The sequence below is a fragment of the Pseudorca crassidens genome, chromosome 1 (genome assembly GCF_039906515.1).
Source record: "Pseudorca crassidens isolate mPseCra1 chromosome 1, mPseCra1.hap1, whole genome shotgun sequence".
Lineage (NCBI taxonomy): Eukaryota > Metazoa > Chordata > Mammalia > Artiodactyla > Delphinidae > Pseudorca > Pseudorca crassidens.
The window spans coordinates 82,694,098-82,717,408 of NC_090296.1; the positions used below are offsets into that span (position 1 = coordinate 82,694,098).

The 23,311-nt window shown below is 44.1% G+C and overlaps 1 protein-coding gene across 7 annotated transcripts in view; it reads right to left on the reverse strand.

The window, feature by feature from the left end:
* The window catches only part of RASGRP1 (RAS guanyl releasing protein 1), a 309,379-nt gene that overhangs the window by 105,091 nt on the left and 180,977 nt on the right, over positions 1-23,311 (reverse strand). The gene's annotated exons all lie outside the window — the stretch shown is intronic.

The window sequence follows — 23,311 nt, forward strand, 5'->3', positions numbered from 1 at the left end:
GTGATTCTCGTTTCCAGAGCATACTTCAACACACTCAGCTCTGTCATAAGTAATGCTTGCTCTTTATTTAAATGACAGACTTTGGTTTGGTAGTTACCACTTCTTAACGTCATCTTCTTTTAAAGAGACAAGATTCATGCTATAAATGCTTAGGATGTCTAGTTCTCCTTTTCTTCTGCAAATTGTGCTGAATTGATCTTGACGTTTATCTCTACTCTAAGAGTCCTCTAACTGGGGGTCTGGTAGGAAAGCTTGGGGTGGGTGTATGGGAACAAGAGCCAGTCGGGGTGAGAAGGGGATGTCTCACATTTTTCTTATCTGAGGAGCCTGTGTCATGTCTTAATAGATGCCTCTGATCTTTGTCAGGGCATAGAACACCAAAATACACCTTTAATTCTATGGGAAGCTCACCAAGGGAAAGTAACTACCAGTGACATACTGCATAGTCTCAGAGGCAATGACTGGGTTCCCCTTTGTGTCCCTGCCTCATGCCAAGGTCTAACCAAGCTCAGTCTCCACTGAACACGCACCTGGGCAGAACTTCAAGGACAGTGACCTTGACTGATAGGGCCAAATGAGGGAGTTATGGGCCAGTGGGCTAAGACTGTAGCTGGGAAATTGCCTCAGTATTATACCCATGATAGCTAAATTAATTGTTAAACCCTCCTCCTACCTGAAGAAATAATCATAGGAGAGAAGCCAAGAGTAATAAGTGTGACAGTTAATATTTACTGAGCACTTAACACACATCAAGCTCTATTTTAAACTCTATACATATATTGATTTTTTTTTTTTAAACAACAGAAATTTATTTTCTCATAGCACTGGAGGCCAGGAGTCTAAGATCAAGGTGGCAGCAGATCCAGTTTCTGGCAAGGCTCTCTTCCTGGCTTGCAGATGGCCACCTTTTCCCTGGGTCCTCATGTGGCCTTTTCTCTGCTTGTGCTGGGGAGGGAGCCATACATACATACATATATATATATATATATATATATATAGTAATTTTTAAAATATTTATTTTATATTGGAGCATAGTTGATTAAAAATGCTGTGTTACTTTCAGCAAAGTGATTCAGTTATACATATATATGTATCTATCCTTTTTCAAATTCTTTTCCCATTTAGGTTATTATAGAATATTGAGCAGCATTCCCTGTGCTATACAGTAGGTCCTTGTTGGTTACATATTTCAAACATTGCAGTGTGTACATGTCAATGCCAAACTCCCAGTCTATTCCTCCCCCTGATTACCATAAATTTGTTCTCTAAGTCTGTGGGTCTGTTTCTGTTTTGTAAATGAGTTCATTTGTACCATTTCTTTTTCGATTCTGCATATAAGCAATATCATATGATATCTGTCTTTCTCTGTCTGGCTTACTTCACTTAGTATGATAATTTCTAGGTCCATCCATGTTGCTGCAAATGGCATTATTTCATTCTTTTTAATGGCTGAGTAATATTCCATTGTATATTCATACCACATCTTCTTTATCCATTCATCTGTCGATGAACATTTAGATTGCTTCCATGCTTGGCTACTGTAAACAGCACTGCAATGAACATTGGGGTGCACATATCCTTCTAGACCATGTCTTTCTCTGGGTATATGCTCAGGAATGGAATTGCTGGATCATATGGTAGCTCTATATTTTTTTCCTTAAGGAACCTCTCCATACTGTTCTCCATAGTGGCTGTACCAATTTACATTCCCACCAACAGTGCAAAAGGGTTCCCTTTTCTCCACACCCTCTCCAGCATTTATTGCTTATAGATTTTTCGATGATGGCCATTCTGACTGGTGTGAGGTAATATCTCATTGTAGTTTTGATTTGCATTTCTCTGATAATTAGTAATGTTGAACATCTTTTCACGTGCTTTTTGGCCATCTGTATTTCTTCTTTGGAGAAATGTCTGTTTAGGTCTTCTGCCCATTTTTTGATTGGGTTGTTTGTGTTTTTTGTATTGAGCCCCATGAACTGTCTGTAAATTCTGGAGACTAATCCCTTGTCGGTCACATTGCTTGCAAATATTTTCTCCCATTCTGTGGGTTGTCTTTTCATTTTGTTTATGGTTTCCTTTTCTGTGCAGAAGGTTTTGAGTTTAATTAGGTCCCATTTGTTTATTTTTGTTTTTATTTCCATTACTCTAGGATCTTGCTGCAATGTATGTCAAAGAGTGTTGTGCCTACGTTTTCCTCTAAGAGTTTTATAGTATCTGGTCTTACATTTAGGTCTTTAATCCATTTTGAGTTTATTTTTGTGTATGGTATTAAAGAATGGTCACATTTCACTTTTTTACATGTAGCTGTCCAGTTTTCCCCGCACCATTTATTGAAGAGACTGTCTTTCCTCCGTTGTATAGTCTTGCCTCCTTTGTCATAGATTAATTGACCATAGGTGTGTGGGTTCACTTCTGGGCTTTCTATCCTGTTGCATTGATGAATAAGTCTGTCTTTGTGCCAGTACCATACTGTTTTGATGACTGTAGCTTTGTAGTATACTCTGAAGCCAGGGAGCCTGATACCTCCAGCTCTGTTTTTTTTTTTCCTCAAGATTGCTTTGGCTATTTTGTGTCTCCATACAAATTTTAAGATTTTTTGTTCTAGTTCTGTGAGAAATGACATTGGTAATTTGATGGGGATTGCACTGAATTTGTAGATTGCCTTGGGTAGTATAGTCATTTTGACAATATTCATTCTTCCAATCCAAGAACATGGTATATCTTTTCATCTCTTGTGTCACCTTTGATTTCTTTCATCAGCATCTTATAGTTTTCGGAGTACAGGTCTTTTGTCTCCTTAGGTAGGTTTATTCCTAGTCATTTTATTCTTTTTTATATGATGGTACATGGGATTGTTTCTTTAATTTCTCTTTCTGATCTTCTGTTTTTAGTGTATAGAAATGCAACAGATTTCTGTGTGTTAATTTTGTATCCTGCAACTTTACTGAATTCATTGATGCCTTCTTTGTATATTGTAATTTGAATTCATATAACCTGTGTTAGTTAAACTGTCACAGCTTGTGTTAATTAGGATACCTCTCACAACAGTAATAGTAGATACCACTATTATAGATGAGAAAACTGAGCCACTGATACATGAACTAACTTACCCAGGGTTTCAAAGCTAGGAAGTGGCAAAGTCAGAATTTAAATCCTGGTCCAGAATCCAGCTCTACTCACCACCCTCTAGTGCCTTAATAGCCAAGATAGTTCATGAGAAGGAACAGATGGTTTGAAAATGGTAAGCAGATGGTGAAGAGAAAAACACTTTGATCAAGCCCATTTTATTTCTCCACCTTAACTGTGCCCGAGAGGCAGTGGGGCAGTGGGGAGAGCCTGCATGTCGAGATATCTGGAGCCCAGTTTGAATTCTGCCCTGACTGGTGTTTAAGGCCCACAGAGGATAAGCACCACCCTCCCCTCTTTTTGCTATTTCGACTGAAATATAATGAATTACAAACTTCGAAGCATACTCAAATCACCATTGGTTCACAATCTTTAGGATGGAGAAAACGCATCTGATTTTATTTTATTTATTTATTTATTTTGCGGTACGCGGACCTCTCACTGTTGTGGCCTCTCCCGTTGCAGAGCACAGGCTCCAGACGCGCAGGCTCAGCGGCCATGGCACACGGGCCCAGCCGCTCCGCGGCATGTGGGATCTTCCCGGACTGGGGCACGAACCTATGTCCCCTGCATCGGCAGGCGGACTCTCAACCACTGCGCCACCAGGGAAGCCCACATCTGATTTTTTAAAAAGTTCTCCTGGTTATTCAGATGCAGGTGGGCTTTGGATCAGGCCTGGAAACCAGCTGATTCTTGGGGCTCGTTCTGCCCCTTATTTAGTGACAACAGGCTCCTTGCCCTGGTGGTTATGTTTCTGGTCTGCTTTTGTCTGCAGAGGGGATCAGGGGCAGTGGGAAAAGCAAGGCTGGGGAATCAGCAGTTTGTGACTGCGGCCCCTGCCTTGCCAGCGTACTGATTCTTCTGAACTAAGATTCACAATGCAGGGGGCGAACGTCCTGGTGCTGTTGTTGTTGTCGTTTAGGTTCTAATTCGTCCCCACTCCGGTCCTGGTTACTGTACTCAGTAGATTTAGATGGCATGGACTTGAAATAAAGCACCCTTGTGTTTAAAAAAAAAAAAAAAAAAAGGCTACTGTTCACTGCCTCCAACCTTATTTTTTTTTTTTTTTTTCATGTAAAGTAGGATAAAGGAGACCAAAAATCAGGGGCATGGAATGAAATAGCTGCTCGGTAATGTCGGCGGCCATCCCCTGATCATTACAGCCACATTCTAGTCTATGTTGCCATGTCTGAATTAAGAGCACTGCAGAGAAAAGTTGGAATCTAAACAGTCACTAATTCTTTTTTTTTTTAATGTTTTACTTTTATTGATTGATTGTGGTAAGAACACTTAACATGAGATCTACCCTCTTAACAAAATTTGTAAGTGTACAGTACAACATTGCTGACTACAGGCATAGTGGATCTCTAGAACTTATCTCTAGAACTGAAACTTTATACCCACTGTACAGTAAACCTATTTTCCCTCCCCCCTAGCCCCTGGCAACCATTTTACTCTGTTTCTATGACGATTTCAGACACTTCATATAAGTGGAATTATGCTGTATTTGTACTGCTGTGACTGACTTATTTCACTTAGTATAATGTCTTCCAGGTTCATCCACGTTGTCACCATGTGGCAGGATTTCCTTCTTTGAAAAAACTGAATAATATTCCACTGATCTTGAAAATGATTTCTTATACATGACACCAAAAGCACAGGCAATTAAAGCAAGAATAGGTAAGTGGGGCTATAAAAATAAACTAAAGAAACCCCAATTCTTTTTTTTTTTCTTGCGGTACGCGGACCTCTCACTGTTGTGGCCTCTCCTGCCGTGGAGCACAGGCTCTGGACGCGCAGGCTCAGCGGTCATGGCTCACGGGCCCAGCCGCTCCGCAGCATGTGGGATCTTCCCGGACCGGGGCATGAACCTGTGTCCCCTGCATCGGCAGGCGGACTCTCAACCACTGCGCCACCAGGGAAGCCCCAAGAAACCCCAATTCTTAACTAACTTAAGTAACACAAGTTAGAACTCTCTCTTGCTCTCTTCATCTAGGTTTTTGCATCCCTCTCTTTAAGAAGATTCTGTCCAGGCTCCCTTAGTGTGGGTCTAGCGTACACATGGTGTACCGGCAGACATACCTCTCATGTACTTTCTTTGCACTGATACTGCGAGTTGATATTTTCCGGTTGGCCCAGGTGCATCTCAGTGCTCCAGGAAGTCTCTGCCAATGAATTAAAGATGCTTTATGAGTCCTAGTCCTCAGGGTGGGGGAGGGATGGGTTGGGAGTTTGGGATTAGCAGATGCAAACTATTACATATAGAATGAATAAACAACAAGGTCCTACTGTATAGCACAGGGAACTATATTCAATATTCTGAGATAAACCATAATGGAAAAGAATATAAAAAAGAATGTATGTATAACTGAGTCACTTTGCTATACAGCAGAAATTAATACAACATTGTAAATCAACTATACTTTAATGCAAAAATAATTAAGTCCTAGTCCCCTTGCAAGGAACCTTTTAAAACTTTATTTACTTTTAAAGCTGCCTCTTTTTGAGCGTCAGCATGATCTGGCATCTGGTCTAATCTTAAGGTCACACCCTAGAAGAGTAAGAAAGGATTTTTATTGCTAGCTATCAAATTGTGGAATCTCTATTGTCAGAGAATAATTCTTTTTAAAAGGTAAAATTGTGACTCTTGGGCTTCCCTGGTGGCGCAGTGGTTGAGAGTCCGCCTGCCAATGCAGGGGACATAGGTTCGTGCCCTGGTCCGGGAAGATCCCACATGCCTCAGAGCGGCTGGGCCTGTGAGCCATGGCCGCTGAGCCTGTGCGTCTGGATCCTGTGCTCCGCAACGGGAGAGGCCACAACAGTGAGAGGTCCGCGTACCGCAAAAAAAAAAAAAAAAAAGTGACTCTCATACAAATTGAATACACATCAAATATTCACTCATGAATATTGAGAGAACTAGTAAGATATTACAACCACCTCAAAGGCAAAGCTGAAGTCCAGTTCTTTATATAGGCAATCAGAAATGCTGGTCTACATTGCTGCTAGATGCAGAAACAGCCTGTCCCACAGGGTGGAAATCAGTTTTATTTTTCACAGGACAAAATGCGTTTGGTTTTTCATGAACAGGAATCATTTGCATCGCTCTCAGCTCTCCATGAGTTAAAGTCTGTCTCTAGAGAGTTGCAAAATTGTTGAAGACCGAGAAAGGCACGGACCGCTAATGAATCAGACAATCCTGGGAGGGTCCTCCAGACAATATCTTGCATTTCACTGAAAGGATACTCGATAATATTTTTGCTCATTTCAAAGTTTTTTGCCGTTTTTCTTGACCCTGCTTTGTGCTTAAATCTGCAGGGATGCTAAACATCCTTTGAAATCATGGCAGGAAATCCCCTCTTGCTACATTATTATATAGTTGGAAACCAGTTAAAATGAGCATAAAGTTCTCCTTGAAACTGGTACTTGCTCTGACTCTCCTGCCTCCTGTCCACCTGACCCGGCCACTGAGACCTAGTGCTAGTGACTGGACCCCAAGAGGTGGTTCTGTCTTGCTTTCCCCCACCACCCAGGACCTTCTCAGGGAGTTCGTGAAAAAGAGCTCAAGGATGAAGAGGGAGAACAAGGCGGAACTCGAGTCTTGATTAGAACTCAAGTCTTCTGATCCCTAACTTAGCCCAATTTCTTAGAAAAGAAGTAGCACTAGGGGGAATGCAGGGGGGCAAACCTGGTGTGTGCGTGTGTGCGTGTGTGTGTGTGTGTGTGTGTGTGTGTTGACAAAGACTCTCTCTTTGACCAAACTTTCATCAGGTATCTCTCTCTGAGCCCCTTTCGCGAAGTGTTGACCTTGTCCTGTCTTGGGCCTATTTGGTGCAATTTTAGCAAGAATCCTGCTGAGTCAGTTAAGCAAGAACGCCCCCCCTACCCTTGATATCTGATCAAGTGCCTCATCCCCCATCTTTGATGTCTAAGTCTTTGGCCTGCCTTCCCAGGTAAGAATCTTGTTAGACCAGTTTAGCAAGAATACCCCTACCTTTGATGTCTCCTCTTAGTAATTTTCCATCCACTGGACCCTCCTGGACTCAGTCCCTACTGGCCCTGAGCACAAGAGAACCCAGCAGCCCATTTTACCCTACTGAGAATGCAGGGGGAGGAGGCAGGGTAGCTCCCAACCAGGTTCATGCTCCATTTCTAGGTGGCATCTCAGCTTCCCAGCCCTGCTCTTTCCCTTCATCTCCATGAGGGGGACACCAGGACACAGAGTCCGGGAGGAAAAGGTAACACCAGCTCTGCCACTCACTACACTAGCTGAATAGGGAATTTACTTTACCTTTCTCTCCCTCAGTTTTCTAGTCTGTAAAATGGACACAATAAGAGTACCTATCTCATAACACTGTCATGTGAGTTTATTAATATTGTATTTATGAAATATAAACATTAATATTTATAAAGCAGTTATGTACATTTCACATATATGTTTGATTTTGTTATTATTTAAATAACTATTAGGTAAAAGTGTTACCTTAACCTTTAAGAGAAGTGTCATTTCTAATCTAGGTAGAGTGATATAAATGGTAAAAAGGGCATTACAAGCAGCTGAGAAGGGGAGTCATTTGAGTAGGGGTGCTTTTTTCTGCTCTGGGTGGTTAAATTCTGCAAGAAAGCATCCTTCACTCTGTAATGTCTAGCAAGTTAACTTTGCTCTCGCTCTGAGCAAGCGAGAGAGAGATAAAAGACATGGTAACAGGCTGGACTTCCCAGAAGGGTGACTCAGCAGTGCTCAGGGTTGGCCGTAAAGTATCAGCCAAACGATGGAGGGGGCAGCCCTCAGTCAGCCGGCTCCCCAAGAGGAACCATGCAGGAGCGCACTGTCTTGCTGGGGAACATTGGCTTCAGGGCCCTGGAGATAGTGGAGGCATGGAAGGTGCAGTGGTGGCTGGGAATCCTCTCTCCATCTCCCAGCGGGCGCTCAGGAAGGCGCTAACTCATCTCACTCTTGAGAAGCCCTCTTAGAAGGAATACATTCCCTGTTTCTGGAGGGCAGGTTGGACTACTGAGGAAGTGATGTCTGCAGCCTGTGGGCCAGAGAAGGGGCTGCCCTCTGGGGCACGTTGTCTTAAACACTGAGGCTGTTTCCTGGAAGAACCACTCTGATGGTACAGAAGAAACCTTAGAGATGAGAACATGAATCGGAGAAAAGTTCTGGGAGCACTAGGCCATGTTGGATCACGTGAGAAGGAAAACACGTTACAGAAAGTGGCCAGTCTCCTAAACCCTCCCTCGGCCCCAGGTGAGGACAAAGACTAGAAAAAACATCTTAAAATATGACTGCTTTTGGGAATGGCCACAGGCGAGGAAGCTCGTGCGTTTCCCCAAGTGGGAAATGTGTTCAGTAAATTGGCAACTTGGATCAATGAATTTAATCCGGATGTAAAAGAGGTAGGGCCAAGCAGTCTCAAAATTAATTCTTTCAAGGGAAGTTGCTTTGGTAGATAACTGGGGAGCTCCGGCCACTGATAAGAAGGTGTGAGAAAGTAGTTTAATAATGAAAGGCTCACTCTGTGCAGTGGGTGTTGGTTGCTTAATGAACAGTCCCTTTCTCCTTAATGCTGCCATCATTGTTCCCAGCAACCACAGGGTGGTTGCTTTCATCTTCACAGAAGATGCTGATCTCCAGAAAGACAATTTTCCCAGGGGATTAAAGAAAGTTCTCTTTAGGGGGAAAGCCACAAGATGAGGAAGGAAAGGAGAACCATCTCAACTCCACACAGCTCTGAAACTGACTTAGATAAACGAAAAGTATGTAGGGGGAGAGAAAAAATGAAGAGAGAAGGCTACCTGGAGTTTCCGTAGGCCACCTTGAAGTTGGAGATAGAAACTCTATTTCTATATTAATCAGCCCTCTTAATGCCTACTTCAAATCTTTCAAGTTTCATCTCCCTTTATATGCCTCCTAACAGCACACTGCATGTCCAAAAAGCTTCCTTAGAATTAGTATCACTTCTAGAAATTTGTTTGGGCCTAAGAAACTGAGGATCAAGCAAAACGGAATGAGGCATAATGTTTTAGTTAATTTACTTATGTCACTGAATGATTGTTTTTAACATAGTCTAAAACATTTTCCAAAGAATAGTCCACTGTATGATATTAATAAATAACAGGGCTTCCCTGGTGGCGCAGTGGTTGAGGGTCTGCCTGCTGATGCAGGGGACACGGGTTTGTGCCCCGGTCCGGGAGGATCCCACGTGCCGCGGAGCGGCTGGGCCCGTGAGCCATGGCCGCTGAGCCTGCGCATCGGAGCCTGTGCTCCTCAACGGGAGAGGTCACAACAGTGAGAGGCCCACGTACCGCAAAAAATAAATAAATAAATAAATAAAAATAAATAAATAGATAAATAACATACCCAAGAAGAGTTTGATGGTCAAATAGGTTTGAGGCTTACAGGGTTAATATGAATTATATAGATTTCTTTGTGTACAATTGCTCCGAGCCTTTAATAAACTAATGTATGTTATAAATCAAGATGGGCTACTTGGTAAGCAGTAATTCCCAAGCATATTCTCAAAGCATAATGACACAATAGTGATTTAAGGAACACATCTTAAGACACGCCGATTATTTCTCGGCCAGGTGATTTCACTATTTGGAAGGTTCCTTCTATAGTTTTCACCATGAGCACACACCACAGGGAGACATCATGGGGCAGTGAAATGACAGGTCAGTCAGGAGACCTGGGTTCTAGAGTCCTTCTAGTTCTTCTCACTAGCAGCAGCAATAGTAGTAATTTGCTTGGCCTCAAATTTATCATCTGGAAAATTGGAGAACAGAGGCTTTACTTTGTTTGCAGGGCAATAGTTGGGAATCAAATGAAAATTTTGAAATAACACAAACATAAGTTGGTGGCTATTGTTACGCCTGGGCTGAGAAATACCTTATCTTGTTTGGATGAAGCCGCAGGGCAGCACTGCCTCCTTCTGTTCTTTATCTACTCTTTACAGAATCAACAAAAGTCAGAATGCCTGTTTTGTATAAGGCTCTGTTTACAGGGATTCTAGAAGAACTATCTGGGGTTCATAGCAATCCTCTGGAAATGCTTAAATTCCCTGGCTGGGTACGGTGCCATCACTTAGGGATATCGTGTAAATGCATAAACTCACTCTGGCTGTCTGGACAAGCTCAGTCTGACAGTCCTTTTTGCCTGTTATTTATGCTCATTAATGAATGACTTCCTTGTTAAATGGGCCAGTGGAGCAAAACCTATGCCTTCAGGAGCAGAATTTGCTGTCGGGCATATCTGCCTATTGCTTCTGTGAATTCTATTTTCTTCCTTTAAGACCTTCCCAAAGATAAAAGCTAGCATTGGTTTGGGTCACTTTAGAATAGCCCTGGACATTTTCAGACTGGGAATTATCCACCTTTGTTGTCTAAGGGTGTTATCAAACCCACACTGGAAGAGGATGTGCTTCCAGAGACATTTCAGTTTGGCAATTGTTGAAGCATATGTTTTTGGGTTTTCTTAAAATAAATTTATTTGTTATTTATTCATTTTTGGCTGTGTTGGGTCTTTGTTGCTGCATGCGGGCTTTCTCTAGTTGTGGCGAGCGGGGGCTACTCTTGCGGTGCGTGGGCTTTTCATTGCAGTGGCTTCTCTTGTTGCAGTGCACTGGCTCTGGGCACATGGGCTTCAGTAGTTGTGGCTCGCAGGCTCTAGAGCGCAGGCTCAGTAGTTGTGGCGCACGGGCTTAGGTGCTCCGCGGCATGTGGGATCTTCCTGGACCAGGGCTTGAACCCGTGTCCCCTGCATTGGCAGGCAGATTCTTAACCCCTGCGCCACCAGGGAAGACCCGAAGCATATGTTCTTGAAATAGGTGGGTCAGGCAAACAAACTAAGTTGGGAGTCAAGGGCATAGCATACTAGAATACCAGAGCAAACATGGTTTAGTACAGCTTGAATAATAATGCCATTCATAGCAATTACTCTGTACCAGGCACAAAGTAATGCACTATACACTTCCCATGGATTAACTCCTTTAACTCTCATCATAGCACGATGGGGATGCCTGATTCTACATAGGAGGCAAGCAGCAAATTTACAATGCCTACTCCAGGTTTCTGTTTCCAACCATAGTAAGTGATGTCCCGACATAATGTACATATCTGGCAATTTATCTATACTACCCATAGTTCTGGGGTGACCCTCCTGGCTATAGTTGATTGGTTCCTGGATAGATACCTGACTCAAAGGCAGCCAATTCATTGGATAATCATATACCCTCAAGAATCTGAATTGGGAGTCATAGAGATACGAGTCTCTATAAAAGCTCTAGGGATGAGGCAGCCGTTTTGTATCACGTGCCAGTAGCTGAGAAAGTAGAAGGAGCTCTTCTACTGAGCGAGGCAGAGAAGAAAAGAGCCACATGATGCTAAGAAATGGAAAGACTGGTTAAACACTCCAACTCTCGGGTCTGACAGGCTAGGGTTCTAACCTGGACTCTGTTAGTTGTGAAATGGACAAATTACCTAACTGCTCTAGGACTCAATTTCCTCATCTTTAAAGAAGTAGGATGGTATCGCCGTCAGGTGAATTGCCCAGCACAGTGTCTGGCACAGGATAAGCACTCACAAAAGAATAGCTATTAGCATTATTATTACTATTTCTGATGACTTTTCAGTGCTCCTAAGGCTTGACTTTACTTAATTCCCTTTTCTAAGATTCCGTCATCTCTGTGTCCTTATCATAACCCTCCTTCTACTAGAATGAGACTTGATGGAAATGCATGAGTTGTCACACAGCACAGTGATAACTAACCCTCTCCTTCACTTTTTAAAAATAGACTTTATTTTTACAGAAAATTTGAGAAGGCACGGAGATTTCCCATATACTCCCACCCCACACGTGCACAGCCTCCCCCATTACCAACCTCCTCCGAAGTGGGACATTTGTTACAAGTGATGAACCACTGTCAACACATCATTATCGCCCAAAGTCCAGAGTTTACATTAAGGTTCACTCCTGGTGTTTTTCATTCTATGGGTTTGGACAAGTTAATAATGACATGTATCCATCATTATAGTATCATACAGAGTAGTTTCACTGCTCTAAGAACCCTCTGTGCTCCACCTAGTCATCCTTCCCTCCCCACAACCCCTTGCAACCGCTGATCTTTTTACTGTCTCTATGGTTTCGCTTTTTCCAAAATGTCATATAGGTGGAATCACATAGTATGAAGCCTTTTCAGATCGGTTTCTTTAACTTATTAATATGCTTTTGAGCTTCCTCCATGTCTTTTCATGGCTTAATATCTTATTTCTTTTTAGCACTGAATAATATTCCATTGTTCAGACATACCATGGTTTATTTACCCATTCACCTACTGAAGGGCATCTTGGTTGCTTCCAAGATTCGGTAATTATGAATAAAGCGGATATAAATACCCATGATTGGGTTTTTGTGTGGCCATAAATTTTCAGCTTATTTCAGTAAACACCAAGTAGTACCACTGCTGGATCGTGTGCTAAGAGTATGTTTAGTTTTGAAGGAAATTTCCAAACTGTCTCCCAAAGAGGCTGTACCATTTTGCATTCCCACCAGCACTGAATGAGAGTTCCTGTTAATTTATATCTTCATTTGGCATTGTCAGTGCTCTGGATTCAGCCACAACCCTTCCCTTTTAAGACCAGCTCTTTACGGCATGGTCTGGGGCATGTATAGGATTTGTTCTTCATAGAATCACAACAAAAGGAAGACATATACGACAATATAAACATTCACTTTCCCACCATTCCATTTCCTTCTCCCCTCATCAGGTGTGGCAATCTAGCATCAACAATTTATTATATCTTCACCGTGTACTGCACTGAACTGTGTGTGTGTGTGTGTGTGAGTGAGTGGGGAGCCCTGCTCCTGGACAGAGGAGCTGATGCATTGGTAGGAAAAAAAAAGGTAGCAAACTCCAAACAGTAAAAACCCTTAGGACAGTATATAGCGAATACGACACGGTTCTTTAGAGACCAGCGACTCTTAAATGAGGGTCTACAGGCACATAAAAAACAAGCCAACCCAAACCCAAACGCAAACCAAAAAGACAGATTTCCCATCCTGACTCCCCAAATTTCAAGTTCAGACAGTCTGAGGATGGTGATGGTAAATATTTAAAGAGCTCCTCAGAGAGTTTTGTTTTGCCCCAGATTTCAGAACCACCCCAAGGATTACAAGTACAGTTAGAATTTCTGGAGTTCAGAGTTGTCAAGGATGCCTTGATAGGAGGTTGAAAGTTAGAGCTGAATCTTAGAAGGTGCGAGATAGAGAAACAGAAGGGGGAAACATTCCAGAAAAGGAGGAGCATACGCGGGGATGTGGAATCGCCACGGTTTCTGTTAAGGGGGGGGAGGTGGGTGAAGTAGCAAGACCTAAGAAACAGGAGCCGCAGGTCCAAAAGGGAGAGCCGCTGAGGCGAAGCATCATGCTTACATTCTGCGCCTACATTTGCAGAGTCAGCGTCATCTTGGCCTATTTTTGCAGCAGTCTTTCACAAGGTGGGTGGGGCAGTACTCCTGCTGGTCCTGGTGGTAAAGCTAGGTAACCTCTAGTTAGCTCTGAGGAGGTCTCATTTCTACCCCTAGTCTCCGCTGTTAGTGCCATAAAGCATAACCAGCCCCAAGTGAGACGAGAGGACCAGCGGTGTTTGCTTAAGTACCACCTCATCTTTGCAGGGAAGTTCTGGATCGGCTGCTTCAAGACACCTGGAAAAGTCGCTTCAGTCCAACATGAGCCCAGCCTCGGGCTTGGCGATGGTCTCCAGGAAGTTGGCAGCTCAGCTGGCTCATGACTTGGTTGTGTGACTGAACCCTCTTCTACAGGAAAGGTTTATGGAGGATAGAGCAGTCTTAGCTCAGGAAGGCTTCTGAGAAACTAGAACGACGTTAACAGAAATATTGGCCATGTGTCTCTGCTATATATAGCTCCACAGTGAACACAGGCCTGCCAGCTTCCTTCTTCCCAGGAACCAGCAACCTGTGCACTGATCTGATGTGGAGTCTGTCTTTTCTGAGATATCTCTTCCTCTGGGACCTGGCCTCCCACAACTTTGCCCCATGTGCTCTTCTCTGTGTTATCCCAGAGTCTAGACACGGTCTGTCAACGCTTCCCTTGTCAGGTCTTGCCTATCCTGTGTCCTTTGATGTCAAGCCAAGACTGAATCTACGCAGAATGAATCCTACAGCAAATATAGCAAAAGCTATAGCAAATTCCATAGTGTTTGGGGCTGTGACTGCTCTCTGAATCAAAATATTGAGGGCCCAAGGACTTACATTGTCAACCATGACTGGAATTTCTGATACCCGCTGCCCTTTGTGGCCATATGAACACAGAGCTTCTGGAGACATCCTACCTCAGCTGAAGTCCCATGGTGAAAATTTCTTGCTTTGTGATATGGAGGGAGGGGAGAAATGGCTTTTGAGTAGAGGGCCTTCCAGGCCCTATAGACCTTAGGTCATCCTCTGTGAGGAGACTCTTGTTGCCAATGACTTTGATGGGTAGTGTTTGTCAGCACTGACAGATTCAGACTCAGGTACTCTTCACCTCCAATGTTCAGGTACAAGCTGCCTTACTGTCACTGTCCTCCCCACCTCACACAGTCCTCACACAAAGGACTGCAACAGAACTTCAGTGAGCCATACTCTCTTATGAGAAGTGAAGACAAGAACATTCGCTGTGTGAGCACTCTTTTTTTTCTCCCTCTCTGTGTGCACAGACCTGACGTCATTGCTGGGGAGCCCTGGGCTGGGTGTGTGCTCAGGTGACTCATGAGGAAGAAACATTCCTCTGGGGAGCATCACCTTTCTCAGAAAGCATAAAATAGTCACCAGTATTAGACTTACAGGACACTTACCAGGCCTTTTTTTTTTTTTTTTTTTTTTTTGCGGTACGTGGGCTTCTCACTGTTGTGGCGTCTCCCGTTGCGGAGCACAGGCTCCAGGGCCACGGTTCACGGGCCCAGCCGCTCCGTGGCATGTGGGATCCTCCTGGACCGGGGCACGAACCCGTGTCCCCTGCATCGGCAGACGGACTCTCAACCACTGCGCCACCAGGGAAGCCCACCAGGCCTTTTTTGAATAAACTGTGTCACTGAATGAGTGAGTCCACATTAGTAGAACAAGTCAGAGTTCTCCAGAAGTATTTGTGGCAACTGTTTAGAAGTGTGATGGACCTCCATGTTAAGGAGTGAAGAATCTCACTGTGCCATTCACTGGGCCACATCTCTGAGGGGCCCAGCACAGATGGGACCTCTGAGGGGTATTCCATGAGATGCTACAAAGGCATATGAGTTCCTTGAAGTGCCATGAAGGTGAAGGCCTCATCTGTCTTGTTCATCATGGTGTCCTCAGTGCCTGTAGTGGTTGCTCAATAAACCCATGTTGGATGAATGAACTGATTGCCTTTGATGGACCAAGTATGGCGCTAGTAGTGTGAGTTGGCTAAGATATGGGTGCTGTCCTTGAAGAGTTCTCAGGCTACTATGTATGGCAAATAGTAGGAGGAAAAAACAATACATAATGTAGTAACTGATGTATATAAAGGTCCCAGGGGGGGTCCAAGGAGTGAGTTAATTGTGTTGGGGGGCATGCAGGTGGATCAGGGCTTTATGCAAGAGGCAGACTTGAAAGGGACATGTGAAAAAGGTTGAGAAACATGTGAAAGATTGAGAAACATTAAACAGTCAGAAAGACTTCATGCTTCACCAAAGGAATGGGAGATGAGATGGCTCTTGAAGCGTGTGTGGGGGAGAGAAGAACAACGCAAGCATGATTTCTATTGCTGAGGAACGCTCCGTAAAAGGGAGGGGCAAATCTCTGTGAAGGGACATTAGAAAGCATGTGTTACAGGAAGTTAACGATGGGACCGTTCTTGCCTCTGTTTTGACTGAGGCACCAACTTGATAATTATCAGCTGCTAAAGAGAGTAAGGAACAGAATGTGCCACCTGCACACCCTCTGTAGATTTATGCAAGAAATAACCCTGAGGATGCGCTTCACGTCTCCCAACCCCCTCAGCCAGATCAAGGACTTTTCAGGGCAAGCCTGCCGTAAATGTCACCCCACGTCCTGTGGACTAGATGAAGGCCACTTGGGAGAGAGATGAGATGGAGCCATCTTGGCTCCTGTCCAAAAGAGGTCCTGTCTTGAGAGGAGAGGAGAAACTCCATCAAAAGGGGCCAGAGATGCACTGCCCAATGCCCAGGGGATGAGGAAGGAGCTGCAAGCGGCTACCAAGAATACAGATGTATTTATCAGGTCAAAGGGGCTGCGGGGGAGATGAGCCTAGCAGGGGACCCATGAAGAGCTACAAAAACACTTCATGAGAGAAAGAGTTCACCTGCCCAGGGACACCAACACTAGCAAGTGCCAGGCCCAGAGAGCACACCTACCCAGTCAAGGAAGTCCTGCCCGATCCCCACCGCTCTCCCCACTCCTCCTCTCTGTTAGGTATGATGGTGAGGGAGTAAGGAAGATCATGAAGTGGAAGGCTGAAGTGTCAACCCTCCTCCCCCACTGTGGGCTCCCAGCCTGAGACAGACCTGAGGAGAGGGGATTCAATACTAAATTGGGTTCAGCCTCTTGATTAGTACACAGGACTGGACATTATCATGACCAAAGTGAGAATGTCTTTGTCGCTTAAAGTGGCTCTAATACTGTTCTATTACCTAGGAGTGAGCAAAAATGCCACAATACTTGCCAAGGTTTTTAACTAGGGGCAGGAAAAGTTAACCCCCTGAAGAACCATTATGGGACAATGGGAAACACCTACACTGTTGGTGGGAATGTAAATTGGTGCAGTCACTATGGAGAACAGTATGAAGATTCCTTAAAAAACTAAAAATAGAACTATCATATGATCCAGCAATCCCACTCCTAGGCATATATCTGGACAAAACTCTAATTCGAAAAGATACGTACACCCCGATGTTCACAGCAGCACAATTTACAAGAGCCAAGACATGGAAACAACCTAAATGTCCATCAACAGATGAATGGATAAAGAAGATGTGGTATATATACACAATGGAATATTACACAGCCATAAAAAAGAATGAAAAAATGCCATTTGCAGCAACATGGATGGACCTAGAGATTATCATGTTAAGTGAAGTAAGTCAGATAAAGACAAATATCATGTGATTATCACTTATATGTGGAATCTAAAAAAATGATACAAATGAACTTACTTACAAAACAGAAACAGACTCACAGACACAGAAAACAAACTTATGGTTACCAAAGGGGAAAGGAGGTGCAAGGGATAAATTAGGAGTCTGGGATAAGTAGACACAAACTACTGTATATAAAGTAGATAAACAAGGTCCTACTGTATAGCACAGGGAACTATATTCAATATCTTATAATAACCTATAATGGAAAAGAATCTGCAAAATTATATATCTATATCTGTATATATCTGAATCACTTTGCTCTACACCAGAAACTAACACAATGTTGTAAATCAACTATACTTCAACAACAACAAAAAAAAAAGAGAGAGAGAGAAACAATGGGAGACAAAACCAATTCCGAATACATTATGAGTGAGATTATTCAACATGCCGATTACATATGCAAATGGTGCTTGGCACGCAGCAAGTGTTCAATAAATACCTTTTTACTGAGTAATGTCCACAAGGTTTAATGAATGCTCCAGAACTCTCTACATGGAGACATAGAAGTCACAAGACTTTGACTTTCACAAGTCAAAGTCAAACCTAGATGTTGTATTTCGGGTTGCTATGAACTCTTTAAGGGCTGTTAACTATCTGACCTCACACAAAAAGTCATGATTACAGAGGGACATCAGTGACCTCATGGCACTCTGAATGGAGTATCCAGGGAGCCAAAGTCCATAGATGATGTCTCTTGGTAGAAGACAACTAAAGACCAATGACTCCTGCTTTTCTTTGTCCATAGAAAACACACAAAAGTTGTTTTAAATCTCTTCACAAGTGAGGATAGAATGCTACCTTAGGATTGGCTTGAACATGCTTACTTTGCAGTTGATAGAAGATAAGAGGATAAGGCCTTCTCTGAGGTTTCAGCAAAGGAGAATATGGCGACATGGCTCATCAATTCGTCCTGCCCTCCTCCCACACTGCTTTCTTCTATCCTGCAGAGGCTGGAAGTCTAAAAACTACATTTTCTCAACTCCCTGCAAACTAGGCTTCCTGAAGGGATTCAAATTTGACCAATTAGTGGCACTCATGTAGATCTGGAGGACAGACATGGGTCATGAGGCATGCTTCTGCTGATTCTGAGGGCCAAAAAGCATGTGGGGGCAATTGGCCTTTCCAGAGTCTACTACTTTCATGGGTGATGAGAGGCAGAGCGTGGGGCATTCATTCATACGGCAGCAGGTGTGTTATGATCTGGAGCTGGCAGCAGTGGAGGATTCCAGGTCTTGGCGCCTTACTGGTTGCTGTGGCAGTGGTGTAGTTCTGATGCAGGTAGCTTCCTCGTTGTAGAAGAGGCAGCAGCTCCCTTGATGGGCTGGTTCTGCAGTGTGCTTCAGGAGTCTTTCCTGACAGCTCAACCTAGAGTCTGTTCCTTCCCGTCCCAGTGATTCTATAAGGCATTTAATAAATCCCTTCCTACTTAAACTAGTTAGAAAGGATTATGTTCTTTACCACTGAACCCCAATGGATGCAGCATGGCATGTAAAGAAAAATATAGAAAACAAAATCAAAATATGTCTGAGAAGCTAAACACAGGGAGGAATAAGGGTAAGAAAGAACTGTTTTATCTAGAAGTGGTGGGTAACATTTATCTCTTCATCCATTTATTCATTCATTCCATATTTTTTGAGGGCTTCCATATCCCAGACACTGGGAGCAGCAAGCCATCCACTGGGGGTAAAAAAATGGGATCCCGTATTCATGGTGCTCAAGGTCTCATGGATTCTTCTTCTTTTTCTCCCCTATTCTCTCTCTCTATCTGGCTGAGAACATTGACTTACACTTCTTTTCATTTACTGATCAGATAGCTGAGTGACTTGCTTAATCAAAGAATTTGGTTCCTAGAGAGCTAAGAGCTCCAGGAGCAAAGCTTTACCCTCAACTGTCCAGCCATAAACAGTAGCGATTGAGTTTTTCCTATCCGGTACACCAGTAATTAACTAACAAATAGAACCTACAGTCAATCTGTTATCTTAAGATCAGGGTTTACTCCCTACGCATGGAGAACAAGTTTCTACCATCTATCAGGACAGTAGATTCTCCTCTAAGTTCTTCTATGTCAGGATGATGCGAGCGTTTGGCAGCTGTGGAGATGTGTTGCTCAGATCTCCGTTTAGGAGAGAACCTGCCATGAGGCATTGCTTTTAGGGCAGGTTCCTTTGGGATCTGCCTCAGCTTTGGAACCCATTAAGCACCACTCAGGTGGCCCCGCCATGACTGAGCTCAGGGGGACAAGGGCCAGTCATTTCTTCTCTGTCAGCAATCTTTGCCCCCAAACATTCTACCCAATCCTCTCTTCTGTTCCTTTCCTGTTGGGGGTCAGACCTCCATCATTGTCTGAAGACTTTCCCGACCTACTCCTGCCCTCTTTCCTCTTTCTCTTTCACAGGTCTTACCTCCAGTAAATCTCCTGGACTCTTAACTCTGTCTAGGCATCTGCTTCCTGGAGTACACAACCAGCCCACTGTGCAAAAATGCCTTTTCTTTTCGGAGGTTTACCCACGTACTTCTCACTGAAGAGCTTTCCCACTTGCTTTTGTCTCTCTTTTTCTCTGAATGAAGGCTTCCATATCTGAGGCTCTGGTTATTCTAATGTAGGCCCACCTCAATCCCAGCAGTAAAGGAGGTGATAAGGGACCTTTGGAAGTAATCAGAGTCAAACAAATAAATTAGAGGAAATATTGGGTAACTGGCATTTGGCTCAAAAACATCCCTGACCCTGGTACAGCTTGGGAGAGTCCTGGGCTGCCCTTCACGGAGCCAGATCTTCTGTTGTGACGAGAACAGTCACCAGTGGACACGGGTGTACAGCCTCCCCTCCAGCATGTGCTATTGGACTTGTTTGCACAGTGAAAATAAATGACCGAGTGGGAACGCCCTGCCCAACATCAGTACCCTTAGCGAGCTGCTTTTTCTTCAAGGTCCAACTAATCTGTCTCCTTTGTGAAGATTTTTCTGCTCTCCCAGGGAGCATGGCCCAGTCCTTAGGTGCTCCTACTGCCAGGTGGACGCAGTTCCCACAGTGCATGGGGATTATTTGAACACGTGACTCCTCTCTGGCTAGGCTGGGAATCTTAAGGGAGGGATGGTGTCTGTCTCAGGCATCTTAATATCCCCCTCACAGGTGTGGACCCGACACTTTGTAGGCGTCCAATAAATGTTGGGTGAGTGGACAGTGCCTGCCTGTCTGGAATAAGGCAATGGGCTAGACACTTGCTAGGAAGTTCTTTGGCCTGTGATTTCAGTCCCAGCTCAGCCCCAGGGCATTCTTGTACATCTGGCTGGTTCAGGAGGATTGGCCCTTGTTCACAGCATGGTGAAGAGTAAAGAGAAAAGGTAGGAGGCCAGGCTCAGCTCCTCGCTGGGCTTCAGTTTCCTTATTTATAAATCAGGAGATCTGGTTAGATAGCCTATAAAGACTTTCTAGCACCATGGCTCCAGGTTTCTATGTCTGAGGACACATAGCTATGTCATCTGCCAGCCTGTTTGCTTCCAAGGAGGATGTGTCTGACCTGGAGATGACACCTCCCTCACTGTGACATGAATATCCTCCATACCTGCTTGCTCAGGCCAGGGAGGGAGAGGCTCTTCTGCCTATAGCAAGGAGCTGTCGTTTGGGTTCAGAACTGAAGGGTCATAAAGAGGAAGAACAAACGTGTTGGACACCTACTATGCCTGCTGCTTTCACAAATGTTATCTAGTTTTAGCTCAGTTTACAACAACTCTGCAAAGTTAATAAGATCCCTCATTTTAAAGGTGGAGAAATGAGACTCAGTGGTTTAAAAGAAATTGCCTTAGATCACACAGCTAGTGAACTAGCAGAGGTGGGATTTCAAGCCAGGTGTCCAGACCTCTAGTCTGACCCTCCTCCTGCTGTGATTCCAGGCAGATGGCAGATGTGAATAAAGGCATGGAGAGTGTTGGGGAATTAGGGAGTGGTGCAGGTGGAGGGTGGAAAGCAGAGGGTTTAAAGGGGAATGGGGTGAGACAAGGCTGGCATGCTAGAGTGGGCAGGCACATCAGCCGGGGACAGTGAACTTGTTGTAACTGTGTGCACCAGGGAACCATGGACAGTTCTGAGGACAGATGTGACATGCACAGAATTGTGTGTTATGAAGGTTAACCTGGCTTTGGAGTAAAGTATGGATTGGATGGGGAAAGATGAGAGACTTCTTAGAGAGCCTATGGAAACAGCCTTCCTCCATGATCCGTCATTCAACAGACAGAGTGCTTCTATGTACAAACCCCTGAGCTCCACACTGAAAGATGCAGAGATGAAATAGATGTGAGGCCTGCCCTCAAGGAACTTATTATCTCATAGAAGTGATATATTACCAAGAGGACTATGTGCTCTTAACAGATGTTAGTGCTAAGGAGGTACAGCCACATCCCTGCCTTTGCAGAGTTTCCCATTAGATGAACCCCCTCATTTTAAAGGGGTCAGAAGTGAGTTTTTGGATAGCTCTGTGTACCAAAAAAGTGGGTTTCCTTTCCTCCTGTTTGCTTGGATGTCTGAGTGTCCACCTCTCAGTATAAAAACAAATTGTGACTCACTGACTTTTCTTCTTCTCCTTTAAGCCTCCACTCTCCTTCTTGTGTGGGTCAAGGTGTCAGAGACTGCGCTCTGGTCAGTGTTTGGACTGCAGTGCAGAGCTCCCTTCCCTCCCATCTCCACCTGGAATTAAGGATCCTCCTTACTGGTTCCTCCCCCCCTTCTCCACCGAGGCCAGCACTTCTTAAATCTCCAGGTGCCCTTAGCTCACTACTGGCCTTGAATCCCTTGATCTCAGGAGATGTGGAGTGGCTCTTACTTGTGTTTCACCTTTGGCTTAACTCATCTAACGCCTGCTACTTCGCAGGTGGCCCCCGCATTACAGCTGGGCCTCACCTTCAGTCGCCCACTGGGTGCTTAACTAACAGTTCTTGGATGTTTAAATAACAGTTTTAGGAGGGACACTCCTAACTTTCAAATAGATCTCCTTTGAGTGGGACATAAAGGCAATAAAGGAATAGAGGCAATAATAAAGGACATAAAGGCAATAGAGGAACTGACACGTTATTCTTTTATTTTTCCCTTTTTCTTCTTCTCCTTTTGTATGTTTAAACCTTTCCTCTGTGCCCAGGAGAGCTGAGAGATGGAACAGGAGTCAGGGGTGTTTATTTGCTCATCAAAATTTTATAGAACGCCCTATGCCAGACATCTTCCTCTTTGGGATTCCAGCTCCTCAGCAAGGAGCTGCCCCTGGTTAGACTGGTGCCCATGCCATTAGCCCTGAGCGGCTGAGAATCATTCTTTCTTTTTCTTTAGAAGTCTCCCTCTTTTCCCAACAGCCAACTGCACACAGCAGCTACTAGGGAGGAAACCCTATGGAAAATGAACTCTGAAGCAGAGAGGAATTCCAAACTAAAAATAAACAACAGATCTTTACCTGGCTCTATACCCCGGCTGTTGCCCTTGTCGTTGACTTTTCCTTACTGAAAACTACTCAGGGACCTGAGGAAACATTTGTGCTAATACTGATATGATTGCACTTATCACTACCTGGCTCAGTGTCATTAAATATTTACAGAGTTCCACACAGTGCGAGGTGCTCTGTTGCACTTAGTTCTATGTGGAGACTTTCACAAAATCCTCAAAATCACAATGTGGAGGAGGAAAAGCTCTGAGAATCAGAAGGGCTGGGTTCTGGTCTCACTTGTGCCACTTTGCCTCAGTCTCTATATTCTCAGAAGGGGCTGGAAAACTGAGTTTGTACTTCTGGTTTGAGATTCGGCGATCCTGACCTCACCACTTTCTTTTCACATTCTATTATCACTGTTTTTTCCTTCTTTATTTAACCATCTTTTCTCATTGTCTCCCTTCTCTCTCCCTCCCCCCTCCCCTTTTCAGCCCAGCTTACCATCAACGCTGTTGCCTTAGTTTATAAGGAACCGCTTCTGGAATACAGTCTTACAAAAACACAACTGTCATTCCAAGCTCTGGAACTGAGTCCCTTTTCTCTTACCAA